The sequence below is a fragment of the Aegilops tauschii genome, chromosome 3, assembly GCF_002575655.3.
Source record: "Aegilops tauschii subsp. strangulata cultivar AL8/78 chromosome 3, Aet v6.0, whole genome shotgun sequence".
Lineage (NCBI taxonomy): Eukaryota > Viridiplantae > Streptophyta > Magnoliopsida > Poales > Poaceae > Aegilops > Aegilops tauschii.
Genome location: NC_053037.3, coordinates 523,956,859 through 523,974,385, shown reverse-complemented (window position 1 = coordinate 523,974,385; position 17,527 = coordinate 523,956,859).

Genomic DNA, 17,527 nt, shown 5'->3' with positions numbered 1-17,527 from the left:
CGTGGATCTGGAGAAGGGGAGGCGAGCGCAGACGAGAGAGAGAGAGAGCAGGGACAAGTGGGCGAGTGGGTGAGTGGAGCAGGGGGGTAGGAGCCCAAGGCGTCGAGGGAGTGGAGGCCTTATCCTCTCGCGGCGATGCCGGCGAAGCGATCCGGCGGGGTCTCGCCCCTGTAGCGATGCGGTCGTGGGAACAGGGGAAACGACCAGGGAGGGGGAGTTGGGTTGGCTGGTCTGGCCTGGTGGGCCAAACCCAGGGGGGCAAGGGGACTTTTTTTAATCTTTTGTTTATTTAACAAAGATAGAAAAGGATTATATAGGGTAACTAAAAGAGCTGAGAAAAATGTGGGACTTAGCCTATTAAATAGTTTGCATTTTTAGGCAGTGTCACAAAAAGTTTGGAGGCCATAGGAATCCATTTGCATTTTCACAAATAAAATAGCACTTTAAAATGCTGAAATTGCATTATAATAATTGCTACAGTCCATCTTAGCTCTTAGGTGATGTTGTTTTACTTAACAATTAAATGTTATGGAATTTTGGCTAAATGAAGAACTATTTTGCAGCAACTTTGGTGCAAGTCCATATCTCACTTGCAAATTGAATTTGATTTGAAAGTGGAAATTTCAAAGGATATTTGAATCAAAGGTGATCAAGCATTGTCTTAGTAAAATGATTAGCTTAATCACAGAGGGTTACTGTAGCATGACACTGGGGGTGTTACAAACGTGATGTGATATTTGATGTATAAGATGATCATGTTTTGTAATAGGTTCACGACTTGTATGTCGATGAGTACGGTAACCGCAGGAGCCATAGGATTGTCTTTAATTTATTAATTGCCATGTAATTGCTTTACTTTATCGCTATGCGTTAGCAATAGTTGTAGAAGGAATAGTTGGCGGAGACGACCACGTGACGACACAATGATGGAGATCATGATGATGGAGATCATGGTGTCATGCCGGTGATGATGGAGATCATGTCGGTGCTTTGGAGATGAAGATCAAAGGCACGAGATGATAATGGCCATATGATGTCACATATTGATTGCATGTGATGTTTATCCTTTTTATGCATCTTATTTTGCTTAGAACGACGGTAGCATTATAAGATGATCCCTTCACTTAATTTCGAGAAATTTTGTTCTCCCTAAGTATGCACGTTGCAAAAGTTTGTCGTTTGGAATCACCTCGTGATGATCGGGTGTGATAGACTCTACATTCGCATACAATGGGTGTAAGCCAGTTTTGCACATGCAGAATATTTGGGTTAAACTTGACGAGCCTAGCATGTACAGACATGGCCTTAGAACACAGGAGACCGAAAGGTCGAACATGAGTCATATAGTAGGTATGATCAACATGAAGATGTTCACCATTGATGACTACCCCATCTCATGTGATGATCGGACATGTGTTAGTTGATTTGGATCATGTGTCACTTAGACAACTTGAGGGATGTTGATTTAAGTGGGAGTTCATTAGTAATTTGATTAACTGAACTAAATTATCATGAACTTAGTCTTAATTGTCTTTGCAAAATTTGTGTTGTAGATCAATGGCCCGCGTTGTGGTTCCCCTGAATTTTAATGCTTTCCTAAAGAAAGCTAAGTTGAAAGATGATGGAAGCAACTATGCAGACTGGGTCCATAACTTGAGGATTATTCTCATTGCTGCACATATGGCTTATGTTCTTGATGCACCGCTAGGTAACGCACCCCCTCTAGCGTCGCCTGTGGATGTTGTGAACATCTGGCAGACACGTTCTGATGACTACTCGATAGTTTAGTGTGCCATGCTTTACGGCTTAGAACCGAGGCTCCAAAGACGTTTTGTGCACCACAGAGCATATGAGATGTTCCAGGAGCTGAAATTGGTATTTCAAGCTCATGCCCGGGTCGAGAGGTATGATATCTCCGACAAGTTCTTTAGCTATAAAATGAAGGAGAACTGTTATGTTAGTGAGCATATACTCAGAATGTCTGGGTTGCACAACCGCTTGACTCAGTTGGGAGTTAATCTTCTAGATGACTCGGTTATTGACAGAATTCTCCAATCACTGCCACCAAGCTATAAGAGCTTTGTGATGAACTATAATATGCAAGGGATGGAGAAAACACTTCCCTAGCTCTTCGCGATGCTTAAGGCCGCGGAGGTAGAAATCAAGAAGGAGCATCAAGTGTTGATGGTTAAAAAGGCCACTAGTTTCAAGAAATGCAAGGAAAAGAAAGGGAACTTCAAGAAGAACGGTAAAGCAGTTGCCGCTCCCATGAAGAAACCCAAGGCTGGATCCAAACCTGAGACTGAGTGCTTCTACTACAAGGGGAATGGTGACTGGAAGCGAAACTGTCCCAAGTGCTTGGCAGATAAGAAGGCTGACAACGTCAACAAAGGTATATTTGATATACATGTTATTGATGTGTACCTTACTAGGGCTCATAGTAGCGCCTGGGTATTTGATACTGGTTTGGTTGCTCATATTTGTAACTCGAAACAGGAGCTGCGGAATAAGCGAAGACTGGCTAAGGACGAGGTGATGATGCGCATCGGAAATGGTTCCATGGTTGATGTGATCGCCGTCGGCACGCTACCTCTACATCTACCTTCGGGATTAGTTTTAAACCTAAATAATTGTTATATGGTGCATGTGTTGAGCATGAACATTATATCTAGATCTTGTTTATTGTGAGACGGTTATTCATTTAAGTTAGAGAATAATGGTTGTTCTATTTATATGAGTAATATATTTTATGGTCATGCACCCCTTGTGAATGGTTTATTCTTGTTGAATCTCGATCGTAGCGATACACGTATTCATAATATTGATGCCAAAAGATGCAAAGTTAATAATGATGGTACCACATATTTGTGGCACTGCCGCTTAGGTCATATTGGTGTAAAGCGCATGAAGAAACTCCACGCTGATGGACTTTTGGAATCTCTTGATTATGAATCATTTGAGACATGTGAACCATGCCTCATGGGCAAGATGACTAAAACTCCGTTCTCCAAAACAATGGAGCGAGCTAGTGACTTATTGGAAATAATACATACCAATGTATGTGGTCCGATGAGTGTTGAAGCACGTGGTGGATATCGTTATTTTCTTACCTTCACAGATGATTTGAGTAGATATGGGTATATTTACTTAATGAAACACAAGTCTGAAACATTTGAAAAGTTCAAGGAATTTCAGAGTGAAGTGGAAAATCATCATAACAAGAAAATAAAGTTTCTATGATCTAATCATGGAGGTGAATAGTTGAGTTACGAGTTTGTATGCATTTAAGACAATGTGGATTGTTTCATAGCTCATGCCACCCAAAACACCACAGCGTAACGGTGTGTCCGAACATCGTAATCGTACTCTATTAGATATGGTGCGTTCTATGATGTCTCTTACCGATTTGCCACTTTCATTTTGGGGTTATGCATTAGAGACAACAGCATTCACTTTAAATAGGGCACCGTCTAAATCCATTGAGACAACACCGTATGAGTTGTGGTTTGACAAGAAACCTAAGCTGTCGTTTCTTAAAGTTTGGGGATGCGACGCTTATCTCAAGAGGCTTCAGCCTGATAAGCTCGAACCCAAAGCTGTAACATCCCAAATTTTCAATTTGGAATGTTATGCATTAGATCATCATTGCATATCATATTTTTATTGCATTTTGGCTTGATCCTAGAAATACTACGCAACTCAAGGACCCACGGAGAGAGTTGAGAATTTCATTATTTTCATATTTGAGTTTTCTCAAATTTTGAAAAGAGGATCGTTTGATTTTAATTATTTTCTCTTCGAATATTTATTTTATGAAAATAAAAGAGAGGGATAAAATGACTTCCCCTAAATAAAGAAATATTGGAGATTTAATATTAAAATCAAATAAGATTTTATTCGGAGTTTTTATCGCTATTTTATTTGAATTAGGAAAAATATGCGTTTTCCAAAATTTCATTAGAGGCCCAAATAAATGTTCACCTTGTCCGGTAGATTTTTAGAGGACGGGGAAAATTTATTTCAGGATTTTTGTAGTCTGTTTAGTATTTCTTTTATTTGTTTTTCTGAGCGGAATTATTAAAAAAGAAACGAACCGACCTAACCGGGCCGTGTCCGACCTGGACACTAGCCCGGCCGGCCCTTTAAAGCCGCGGAGTCCCGAGCCAGTGCCACCCCGCCCGAAACCCTAGCGCCGCCCGAAACCCTAGCCCCGCCCGAAACCCTAGCGCCGCCGGAACCGCGCGCCGCCGCCGCCGCGGAGGCCCGAGCCAGCGCCACCCCGCCCGAAACCCTAGCGCCGCCCGAAACCCTAGCCCCGCCCGAAACCCTAGCGCCGCCGGAACCGCGCGCCGCCGCCGCCGCGTCGCCGTCCCGAGCCGCCGCCGCATCACCCGCGCCTCCCCGCAGTGCCGCGCCGCCGCCGAAGCCCGCCGCCTCGCCGCCGCCGCTTGACCCCGCCGCCGCCGCCGCTCGCCGCCGCCGCCGTCCCGCCGACCGCCGGAGGTAGTCGCCGCCGCCGTCGGTTTTCGTGAGAAAACCGATCGGTTTTTTTGAAACCCTAGATCCCGTTTATTATTATTATTTTAGATCGGTTTTTTTCGAAACCCTAGATCCCGTTTTTTTATTTTAGATCGTTTTTTTTTCGGTTTAGTTATTTAGCGAACGCCCGTTCGTACATTCGTTTTAACGAACGGTTTTCACCCGTTAACCGCAAACAGCGAACGTTCGTTCGTTAGTCTGTTCGTCAATTTTTCTTTTTCTCGGATTTTTCGCGATTATTTTCGATCGCGATTTCTGATCCGATTTTCGTTTTAGTTTATCTTTTCGCTCTTTTATCGGAATCAGGCGATTCAAGCGCCTAGATCTTCGTCTCGAAGCCCTCTTTCTGTTTAACCAACTTGAACAAGATTTTGCTACTGTAAAATTTGACTTTAGTCCAGATTAGTAAACGGATCTTGTTTCTTTCGCAGTTTGAGTTCCGTTGCTTCGTTTGATTTGATTCTTTTTGCAAACCGGAGTTCTTAAGTTGAGCTTTCTGGTTTAGTTCTCTTATTTGAGTTTTACCCGTGTTTCTAGATGTGTGCTTATTGTATGCTTGTTTGTTTGCGACAGAGTACCCGGAGTGCGAAGCGTGCTACTACGAGTCTCTAGGTTTCACGGATCATCAACAAGGCAAGTAACACTTTGATCATATCTCTTTACTACCCAGTTTTATTGCATTAGTTCAATCCTCAAACAATTGCATGGTTAGGATCTGATTAAATTGTGGGTTTTGGGAAGTAGATGAGGTAGTACCTATTCACCTTTTTATTATCAAACCTATGGGAGTTACTTCTACGTTGCTTATACTGCTATGCTATGCTCGTAGACGTGGATTGGGTTTGAGTGTATTTCATGATAGATGTGAGTTTGTTAACTAATGGTTCAACTTAAGGTGGCAACTTAAATTTACATCTGGGTGGATTGCTTGTGGGCACCTGGACAATCCAGTGTTGTCCTAGGATATCTCGGAGGACCCGTGTGATCATCCTACGGCCCGCCACCCAGGCTCAAAGGGATCATAAGATTATTCATGCCAGAAACTTCCGTGTGCAGCCACAAGCCATTATGGGCTCTGGCATAGTTGAGTAAGTTGCGTGAAGCTCTCGAAGAGGTAGACTAGCAGATGTAGTGGGTTGTAGGTGGTACTGTCTATCCAGAGTAGAGAGTTAATGCTTCAGAAAGACTGTGTCTCGAATCTCCGACCATGGATGTATTCGAGTCTTGTGGGGAAAAGTGCGCAAACCTCTGCAGAGTGTACAAACTAATCATGGTTAGCCGTGTCCCCGGTTATGGACATCTTGAGTATCTAGATCTTGGATTTTCATGTGGATCTCATTACTCTTAATATAATTCGATTGGGTTTAATGATGATGCTTAATTGGGATTGAGTTGGAGGAACCTTCTCAATGTTTAACAACTACCATGATAGTTAAATAAAATTTATTCCTTTGTTGTAGGGAAAAATTGGCTTTTCGCAAAACATATTACCCATACAACCTCCACCAGCCATATATGCATGTAGTGATAGCAATTATTCTGTTCATTGCTCTTTTGTGTTACATTGCCAGCATATTCCATGTGCTGACCCGTTTCGGGCTGCAACGTATCATGTTGCAGACTTTTCAGACGACGAGTAAGGAGCCATAGGCCATTGTCTTTCACTCAGTGATGCCGTTGGAGTTGATGGACTCACTTTATCTTCCAAGCCTTCCGCTGTTATCGTTTTAGATGGCCTTAAGCCATATTTATTGTAATAAGTTCTCTTTTGAGACATTCGTTGTAATAAGTGTGCGATTGCTACTCTGTTATAAATCCTCAAGTACTGTGCGTGTCAGCATTACCGATACAGGGATGACACCGATGCACAGAGATCAGACTGTTTGAGGTCTGGTCGCTACAAAAGCGGAGAAGTGCGTCTTCATAGGATACCCTAAAGAGACCATTGGGTATACCTTCTACCACAGATCTTAGGGCAAGATCTTTGTTGCCAAGAACGGGTCCTTTCTAGAGAAGGAGTTTCTCTCGAAAGAAGTGAGTGGGAGGAAAGTAGAACTTGATGAGGTAATCATACCTTCTCTCCAATTAGAAAGTAGCACATCACGGAAAGCAGTTCCCGCGATGCCTACACTAACGGAAGAGGAAGCTAATGATGATGACCATGAAACTTCGGATCAAGTTACTAATGAACTCGTAGGTCGACCAGGGTACGTTCTGCACCAGAGTGGTATGGTAATCCAGTCCTGGAAGTCATGTTGTTAGACAACGGCGAACCTACGAACTATGAAGAAGCTATAATGAGCCCGGATTCCAACAAATGGCTTGAGGCCATGAAATTCGAGATAGGATCCATGCATGAGAACAAAGTATGGACTTTGGTGGACTTGCTCGATGATTGGCAAGCCATTGAGAATAAATGGATCTTTAAGAAGAAGACAGACGCTGATGGTAATGTCACCGTCTATAAAGCTCAACTTGTCACAAAAGGTTCCCGACAAATTCAAGGGGTTGACTACGATGAGACTTCCTCACCCGTAGTGATGCTTAAGTCTGTTAGAATTATGTTAGCTATTGCCGCATTTGATGATTATGAGATCTGGCAAATGGACGTCAAAACGACATTCCTTAACGGGTTTCTTATGGAAGAGTTGTATATGATGCAACCAGAAGGTTTTGTCGATCCTAAGGATGCTAACAAAGTATGCAAGCTCCAGCTATCCATCTATGGACTAGTGCAAGCATCTCGGAGTTGGAATATTCGCTTTGATGAAGTGATCAAAGCTTTTGGTTTTATACAAACTTACGGAGAAGCTTGTGTTTACAAGAAAGTGAGTGGGAGCTCTGTAGCATTTCTGATATTATATGTGGATAACACATATTGTTGATTGGAAATGATATAGAATTTCTGGAAAGCATAAAAGGATATTTGAATAAGAGTTTTTAATGAAAGACCTCGGTGAAGCTGCTTACATAGTGGGCATCAAAATCTATAGAGATAGATCAAGACGCCTAATAGGACTTTCACAAAGTACATACCTTGGCAAAGTTTTGAAGAAGTTCAAAATGGACCAGTCAAAGAAAGGGTTCTTGCCAGTATTGCAAGGTGTGAAGTTGTGTAAGACTCAAAGCCCGACCACGGCAGAAGAAACAGAAAGGATGAAAGTCATTCCCTATGCCTCAGCCATAGGCTCTATAATGTATGCCATGCTGTGTACCAGACCTGACGTGTGCCTTGCCATAAGTCTGGCAAGGAGGTACCAAAGTGATCCAGGAGTAGATCACTAGATAGCGGTCAAGAATCCTGAAGTACCTGAAAAGGACTAAGGACATGTTTCTCGTTTATGGAGGTGACGAAGAGCTCGTCGTAAAGGGTTATGTCGACGCTAATTTCGACACAGATCCGAATGACTCTAAGTCTCAAACTAGATACATATTTATATTAAATGGTGGAGCAGTCAGTTGGTGCAGTTCCAAGCAGAGCGTCGTGGCGGGATCTACATGTGAAGCGGAGTATATAGCTGCTTCTGAAGCAGCGCAAGAAGGAGTCTGGATGAAGGAGTTCATATCCGATCTAGGTGTAAATGTGTAATACCTAGTGCATTAGATCCAATGACTATCCTTTGTGACAACACTGGAGCTATTGCCATTGCCAAGGAGCCCAGGTTTTCACAAGAGAACCAAGCACATCAAGCGCCGCTTCAACTCCATTCGTAATTATAAGGATGGAGACATAGAACTTTGCAAAGTACACACGGATCTGAATGTGGCAGACCCATTGACTAAACCTCTTCCGCGGTCAAAATATGACCAACACCAAGACTCCATGGGTGTTAGATTCATAACTATGTAAACTAGATAATTGACTCTAGTGCAAGTGGGAGACTGTTGGAAATATGCCCTAGAGGCAATAATAAATTGGTTGTTACCATATTTCCTTGTTCATGATAAATTTTTATTATTCATGCTAGAATTGTATTGACCGGAAACTCAAATACATGTGTGAATACATAGACAACACAGTGTCCGTAGTGAGCCTCTACTAGACTATAGCTTGTTGATCAAAGATGGTTAAGGTTTCCTAAACATAGACATGAGTTGTCATTTGATAACGGGATCACATCATTAGGAGAATGATGTGATGGACAAGACCCAACCGTAAGCTTCACATCAGATCATTTAGTTTATTTGCAATAGCTTTCTTCATGTCAAGTATCTGTTCCTTAGACCATGAGATCATGTAACTCCCTAACACCGGTGGAATACTTAGTGTGTATCCAAACGTCACTTCATAACTAGGTGATCATAAAGGTGCCCTACAGGTATCTCCGAAGGTGTCTATTGGGTTGGCATGGATCAAGACTGGGATTTGTCACTCCGTATGAGGGAGAGATATCTCTGGGCCCTCTCGGTAATACAACATCTTAAAGAGAGCTTGCAAGCAATGTGATTAATGAGTTAGTCGTGGGACATTGTATTACGGAACGAGTAAAGAGACTTGCCGGTAACGAGATTGAACTAGGTATGGAGATTCGACGATCGAATCTCGGGCAAGTAACATATCACCGGACAAAGGGAATTGCATACGGGATTAACCGAATCCTTGACATCGTGGTTCAACTGATAAAAGATCTTTGTGGAATATGTAGGAATTGTAGGAACATAGTATGTCTACCAGAGGGGGGGGGTGAATGGGATTTTTAAATTTTCTTTAGAAAACTTAAATCTCTCAGAACCCAGCAGCGAAATGAATAAAAACAAACTACAGTGAACTAAAATAGAGTACCGAAAGGAAACTAAAACATGCATTGAGTCATATGAATGAAAATGCATTAAAATTAAACATGGGTGACAGAGGTAAACGAAGGTGCTCGATGGTGACAAGGTATTTGTTCGACCAGTTCGTGCTTCTGCACAAGGACTACGTCTTGTTGGAGGGGCTGTGACTTAATACAGAAGATAAACTCTCTTCACCCTATTCTCCTCGACAATCGATTCATCAACCAATGCCGATTACTCATGGTAGATGCTTGAAGGCGATCTCCGAACCTTTACAGACTTCTTTGAGAACCACAATCACTCTTGGTCTCCCAAGAAATTGACACCTAACCGTCTAGAGAGTTTGCAGCTCTCAAGAGTAATAGGCGGAGCGTACTAAACCTAGATTCTAGTGATGCTAAGCCACTATCTAATTCTTCAGCTCTAGGAATTTTCTCTCGGTGGATTTTAAACTCAAATCGCTCTGAGAATGGGTTGCTCAACAATCTTCTTAGAATCAAATGGAGCAGCCATCGGACAAAGCCGGCGCGGGGTGGCTATTTATAGCCGCAGCCTTCCCAGATGGGAAATGAACATTTTGGACACGGGGTCCAGCCAATGGCCAACCGACATGTTCACAACGGTCGGATTTGGAGCAACGGTAACATTACTTGAGGAACAAGTAATGCTAACTCCTCGATCTGAGACAAATCTCTCGCGGTGAAGAAGATCACAGTTTCTTGCTGGCAAGTATTTGCTCGGAGCACAAAGAGATTGCTCTCACATCTTTCATAGGATTTGGGTTTAGCATCAGAGAATCAAAGCTTCGAACGCTAAACCCCTCTTAGTAGTACGGTGGTCCTATGACTCAATGAAAGAAGAAGAATAACGAAACAAATGCTACGTCTTCACTTCGTCTCACTACAAAAAAATACACTTCCGTGATGATACGTGTTTGTCACAGTAGGTCACGTTTTCTATCATGCATGTACATCCATGACGATTTTATGACGGAATCAAGATAGTCATACCTGTGCTATCGTAGAAGTGTTCCATGACATTACCAAAATTATCATCATGGAAGTGTCCACTTCCATGATGATAAATCGCGCGTCATAGAAGTGCTTTCGTCAAGGGTGACTGACACGTGGCATCCACTGTAATGGGTCGCTGTTAAGCTATAGGGTTCTGGTTTGGATCCGATAACCCGTTAACAGCCCCGACCAATGGGGATTTTCCATGTGTAAAATTATCATTGGCTATAGCAACCACGTGTCAGCACCCGACAAGGACAGGTGACAACCGCCCAATGGACAGGAGGCGCCTATGATACGTCGACATGTGGCAAGGCCCAACAGCGGCCCATTTAGGTTAAAAAGGCTGGCCCAGTCAAAACTAGCGGGCTGGTCCATTAACGGCTTGCTTACAGACGACCCATTCACAGTTAAGGCTCGTACGACTATTGTCAAATCGGCCCATCAACGACCCGTTCTAAACTTGTCATCATCGCGGCCCATGGTCACTTCTGGCCCGTTAACAGTCCGCTAAGTATTTGGGCTGAATTACGGCCCTGTGTGTTTTCGGCCTGTTAAAGGTCCTGCTTCATTTGGGCCCATTTTTTGGCCCTTGAAACTTTCGGCCCATAAACGACCGTGAAGGATTTGGGTCATATTCGGCCATGTCTGACATTCGGCCTGTTAGAGGCCCACTGTAGATTTGGGCCACTTCCAGCTTGTTGTGATTTTTGGCCTGTTAACGTCGGACAAAATCCATGGGCCATATGTGGCCCAACTTCACATCGGGCCTATTAAGGGCCCATATAAAACTGATACTAATCAAGCCCGACCGAACTTCTGGCCTGTTAAAGAACCGTGTAGTAGGTCAGCGCATTTACGACCCGTCTGAATTTTGGCCTGTGAACGATCCGCATTGTAAATGGGCCACCAGGAGCTGAGATACATTTCGGCCTGCTAAAGACCAGTGGGTAATTTGGCACAATTAGGGCCCAATCTTACTTTCGGCCTATTAAAGGCCCATGTTATTTATGGGCTCGAGATATTTACACATGTTAACGGCCTATTGTTACCGAGGGCGCAAATTATGTTTAAGCCTGTTAAAGGCCCACTAGGTGCACAGGCCTACCAAAAATATGAAAGCTTGTGCTGATTTAGGCCCAGATATTTTTAGTGGGCTACATGCAAATTACGGCCCATAATCGTTTTTAGCCCAATTGGAATGGGCCTAACGAATGTTGACACATTGGGCTCCTACGAAGCTTTCGGCCGAATACATTACTATGATAAACCTACACTATACAAAAATAGCGTTGTAATTTCTACAGCCTTTGGCAGCGCGATAAATGATGTATCACAACAAAATAAATTCCAGCCATACAACAAAAGGCCTGTTGGCATAAAGTTTACAGTCCTTGCAGATAAAAGCACCATCAGATGTATAAAAGCACATATTATTTGACCTGAGTGCTAATGTTTCAGGCTGTAGAATCTGATGGAGCAGCATGATCATCCCCTTTTTTCCGCCATTGCTCTTGAACAACGAAGCAAATGTCTGATAGTCTGGTTTCAAAACCATTCATATCTTGACGACATTTGTCAACCACTATTCTTGTTTCTGAAACGACGTCCATTAGGGATTGGGCTTGTGTCTAGAGCACAGATATATCACTCTGTCTAGCCGGAAGATTTTGTTCAGTAGGCGATTTGGTTGAGGTTACCTTGACAACCAACCCAGAATTACGCAAGAAGGTGCTTTTTGCACTATTAGTGGAGAGATACTGACGCACTCAGCAAGAGGTGACATTGTGCCTATGGTAGCCTCGTCACCTTCAGGTGGTTGTGGTTGTTCAATCATTTGTTCCATAGCTTGCTGAAATTTTGAACTTGTAGATTAGTGTACCAGATAAGTTACTAATGAGACAAAAACAAACAAAGTAGGTTTCACGTTTATACATAACTTATTTTGGTGAACTACTATAATACACTAGCATGTATTGTAGTGCCAACTACATAATAAAATCACTTTCGGAACATATGTCCATGTAGCATGCCTACTGTATTGTCTATTTCCTCACATTCGTTGACATGTAAGAATAAAGAGACATGGTTTAAAGTAGGATGAACATAGTATGACATCATTCATATCATGGGCAAACAGATATAAAACAAACATGCTATTGTATCATTGTGTGGGCACGTGAACATCACAACTAGATTACAAATCAATACCAAAGAATATCCTTCATCTCTTTTAAACCGTGTAAGGTGAAATGATACGTTAAGACAACTGTGTATAAAAGTGAATAGAGTAACTGACATTGGATGCAAACCAATCAGTTAAATGAACACGTCACAGTAACAAGTAGTTCAAAGGCAGGAGGAGTAAGGACTTACAATAGCGGCTTGAACTGGTGTGCTCATGCCCTTCATCTTGCTGGTGTGGCAATCCTTCAAGATTTGCACTGCATTCGTTTCAGGTTCTTTTTGGTCCGCACGGGCTTTCCTCTGTATTTGGAACAAGTCAATATAGATACGATAATATGGCACAGAAAAAAGAAGGAAGTAGCACCTATTTACAAGAGCCTCGCAGTGTGCAATATAGCTACGAGATCCTGTTGTCTGTTGGAATTTCACTTTAGAACGGTTGGTCTTGTTCTTCAAACAGTTAGCCTAGAAGAAGATACACTTGTAAGGCACATACGTAAATACAAGTTCAATATGTGATCTGATCAAATACATATACCCTACCTGATACTTTGGATTAGACCCGTGTTTAACAAGGGCTGTCCAGTCTTCATCTGTAATATATTCCACTGGAGATGTTTGGATGATTTCATTGTTAGCCTTGCCTTCAAAGTGAGTTTTTCTAAGGTGATATCGATACTGTCGCAGAGCAGACTAAAAAAATGACTGCATGCTTGTTTAGTTGCATCATCTTTCGGATCCAACTTGAACCTCATCTGTTGAAAAAAGAACGTGAGTCTTATTAGGAGGAAGCTAAAAAGTATGGGACAGAGCAAGACAATATTACAATTGCGATGAATAACATTACTTATGGATAAATGGTCAAGGAAGGTGTTAAACTCGGTATCATCTTTCTCATTCCTGTACTGGATCCACGTTGGGAGGATACGTGCATGACACCTAATAACAACGACTGCCTCTGATACTAACTTGGCTGACTCTGTAGCGTCACGTGGCCTTTTTAAACCTGCCTGAAAATGGATCTCCATTCTTGCTCCTTTAGATTTTGTTAATCTATCAAGCATTATCCCTGATGTCTGTTTCCACTTGCGCCGTGGTGCTAGTTCAACAACGAATATGGAAAGTGTTAGTGCACATCAAACTGTGAGAGTACATATAAAGGAGCATGCAACTGCAACTTGACTTGGTTGGTGTTGATGCTCATGAGGTTCATCTGATCTTGCCAAGTCCTATTGTGTCAGCAGTGCTTCGGAAGTAGTGTTAGGTGTGAAGGCAGCTTGGGAACTGGCCAATTGCGGAGCGAACGAACGAGTAACTCGTTGAGATGCCGATACAGTTGAAGCAGATGCTGCAGGTGTGGAGCAGGTGATACTGTGTTTGTAGATTTAGCCGGTGGGCTTGGACCTTCTACTGCACTATAAGTACCAGCAGAATCTCGAGGGCAGATCCTTTTCCGTTGCACCCGACGAGTAACACCATTTCCTACTATATTCTTTTCCTTGCTCTTTTTTGACTTCGCCATGTCAAGCCGTACCCACAACACAAAAGAATAAAATCGCTCTTCAGAACTCATTGATGCATGATACAGACAAGCAATACTTTGATGTAAGACAACCGTATAAGGATGGAATATGTACGAAAAACAGGATGGCGTGACATATTCACAACTACGATGTGTAAACTAAGCAGAAGGATTTTCAAGAAAATAGAAGTAATGCAAGCTAGACACCATATGAAAGATGCAACCAATATCACTCTGTCAAGTTAAAAGTGTCTTGTCATAAGTGGCATTTCGAAAAATTAGAAGCAGTACAACCTAGAAATCAATACAAGATGCAACCACTATCAAACTGCCATGTTAAAAGCATCCAATCATGAGTGACTGATGCGGGATACACAACAGTAGTACTTTGATGTAAGAACATGGTATGATAGATAGATACAGTGTATTCTAGACACAGAAAGGCATGTCATATGCACATGTATAACGTATATACTCAGCAGGTGCAATTTAATCAAAAAAGGAGAAATACAGGCTAGACAACATATGCAACGTGAAACCAATTATCACACTGTCAACTTAGAGCAAGCACCTGCGATGGTGGAGTACGGGAGATGAACTCATCATGTAGACTTGGGACTTCAACTGCATTAGCAGTAGCAGTGGAAAATCTAGAGAGTCTCTATTTGCATCGGTCCGGAGGACCACCAACATCCCCTAACTTACTCTTTTCCTTCCTCTTTTCTGATATTGCCTTATGAAGTCAAAACCACAAGAAGATGAATTAAATTAGCTCTGCATAATTGGTTGATGCATGATACAGACGAACACTACTTTGATGTAAGGCAAGCGCAGGATAGGAGGATGGAATATATACAAAAAGAAAAGACAACATTGCATATTCACATGTACGATAGGAGGATGGAATATGTATGAAAAACAGTAAGCAGAAGGCATTTCAACAAAATTAGAAGAAATGAAAGCTAGGCACCATATGAACATGCAACCAATATCACTCTATCAGGTAAAAAGTGTCTCGTCATAAGCGCCATTTCAAGAAATTAGAAGCAGTACAAGCTAGAAGACAATGCAAGATGCAACCTACATCACACTCCCAAGTTAAATGTGTCTTATGGGTAAGTGATTGTTCCAGGTATAAGTTGTAAGCTACACAGATGCAATTCAACAAAATCAGAAGCAATACAAACTAGAGATCATATGGAACATGCAACCACATATAACAGTTCCAAGTTAGAGCAAGCACCTGTGATGGTGGAGTAGGGGAGATGTGCTCATCATCTACACAGCTACGTTGACTGTCCAGCCTTGTGTTGTCTTGCGAATCTTGTTGGGAGGATGGCGGAGTAGAATCTGTAGAGACCCTCTGTTTGAGTTGCTCCGAAGGACCACCATCATCCACTGCCGTACTAGTTTCCTTCAGCTCTATTGATTTTGCATTGTGAAGTCAAACCGATAAGAAAAAGGAATAAAATTCGCTCTTCAGAACTCATTCATGCATGATACTCATGAAGACTACTTGGATGAAAGGCAAACACATGATACGAGGATGGAATATGTACGAAAAACAGGACGACATGCCATATTCACACCTATGATGTGGTAACTAAGCAGAAGGCATTTCAACAAATTAGAAGCACGACAAGCTAGACACCATATGAAAGATGCATATCACTCTGCCAAATTCAAACTGTCTGCCGTTTCAACAAATTAGAAGCAGTACATGCTAGAAATCATATGCAAGATGCAACCAATATCAAAGTGGCGACTTAAAGGTGCCTTATCATAAGTGACTGATGTGGGATATACAAGATCAGTAGTCTAATGTAAGAACATGGTGTGATCAGATATAGTATGTTCTAGAAACAGGAACATGTGTCATATTCATAGCCATTATGTGTAAAGTAAGCAGATGCAATTCAACAAAGTTAGAAGCAAACTACAAATGCCCATCAAAAGAGACCATTTCTCTTGAAACTTCTGTCCCTTTTTCAAACTCCACTTCTTTTCATATAGCAATCCCTGATCAAAGAGAGAACAATATCCATTTCAAAACATTTCTAACAGATTCCTTAGTTCGGACCGACGGTTTACAAGCTAGACATCATACGCAACATGCAACCACATATAATAGTGCCAAGTTAGAGCAAACACCTGTGATGGTGGAGTAGGGGAGATGTGCTCATCATCTACACAGGTACGTTGACTATCTAGCCTTGCGTTGTCTTGCGAATCTTGTTGGGAGGATGGCGGAGTAGAATCTGTAGAGACCCTCCATTTTAGTTGCTCGGAAGGACCACCATCATCCAATGCCTTACCAATTTCCTTCCGCTTTATTGATTTTGCATTGTGAGGTCAAACCGACAAGAAAAAGGAATAAAATTCGCTCTTCAGAACTCATTCATGCATGATACTGACGAACACTACTCTGATAAAAGGCAAAGTCATGATACGAGGATGGAATATGTACAAAAAACTGGACGGCTTGACATATTCACACCTATGATGTGGTAACTAAGCAGAAGGCACTTCAACAAATTAGAAGCACTGCAAGCTAGACACCATATGGAAGGTGCAATCAATATCACTCTACCAAGTTAAAACTGTCTCGTCATAGGTGGCGTTCATCAAACTAGAAGCACTACATGCTAGAAATCATATTCAAGACGCAAACCAATATCACACTGCCAACTTAAATGTGTCCCATCGTAAGTGACTGATGCAGGATACACAAGAAGAGTAGTTTCATGTAAGAACATGGTGTGATAGACAGACATAGTATGTACAAAAAACAGGAAGGCGTGTCATATTCACACGTATCATGTGTAAGCTAAGCAGATGTAGTTTACACTAATTAGGAGCAATACAAGCTAGACACCATATGCAACATGCAACCAGATATCACACTGCCAAGTTAGAGCAAGCACCTTGGATGGTGGAGTAGGGGAGCGGAAACTTGGAACTTGTAATGCACTAGAAGTACGAGGAGAATCCGTACAGATGCTCCATTTACGTTGCTGCAGAGGACCACGATCATCACCTTCCTTACTATTTTCCTTCTTCTTTTTTGATTTTGCCCTGTCAAGTCAAACCCACAAGAAAAAGGAATAAAATTTGCTCTTCAGAACTCATTGATGCATGATACTGACGAACACTACTTTCATGTAAGGCAGCCGCATGATAGGAGGATGGAATATGTATGAAAAATAGGACGGCATGACATATTGACATGTATGATGTATAAAGTGTAAACTAAGCACAAGGTATTTGAACTAGTTAGAAGAAATGCAAGCTAAACCATATGAAAGATGAAACCAATATCACTCTACCAAATTAAAAGGGTGGCCTAATAAATGTATTTGACCAAATTAGAAGCAATACGTGGCAACATGCTAGAAATAATATGCAATATGCAACGAATAAAGGTGTCTCATCGTAAGCGATTGATGCAGGATACAGAAGAGAGGTAGTTTCATGTAAGAACATGGTTAAC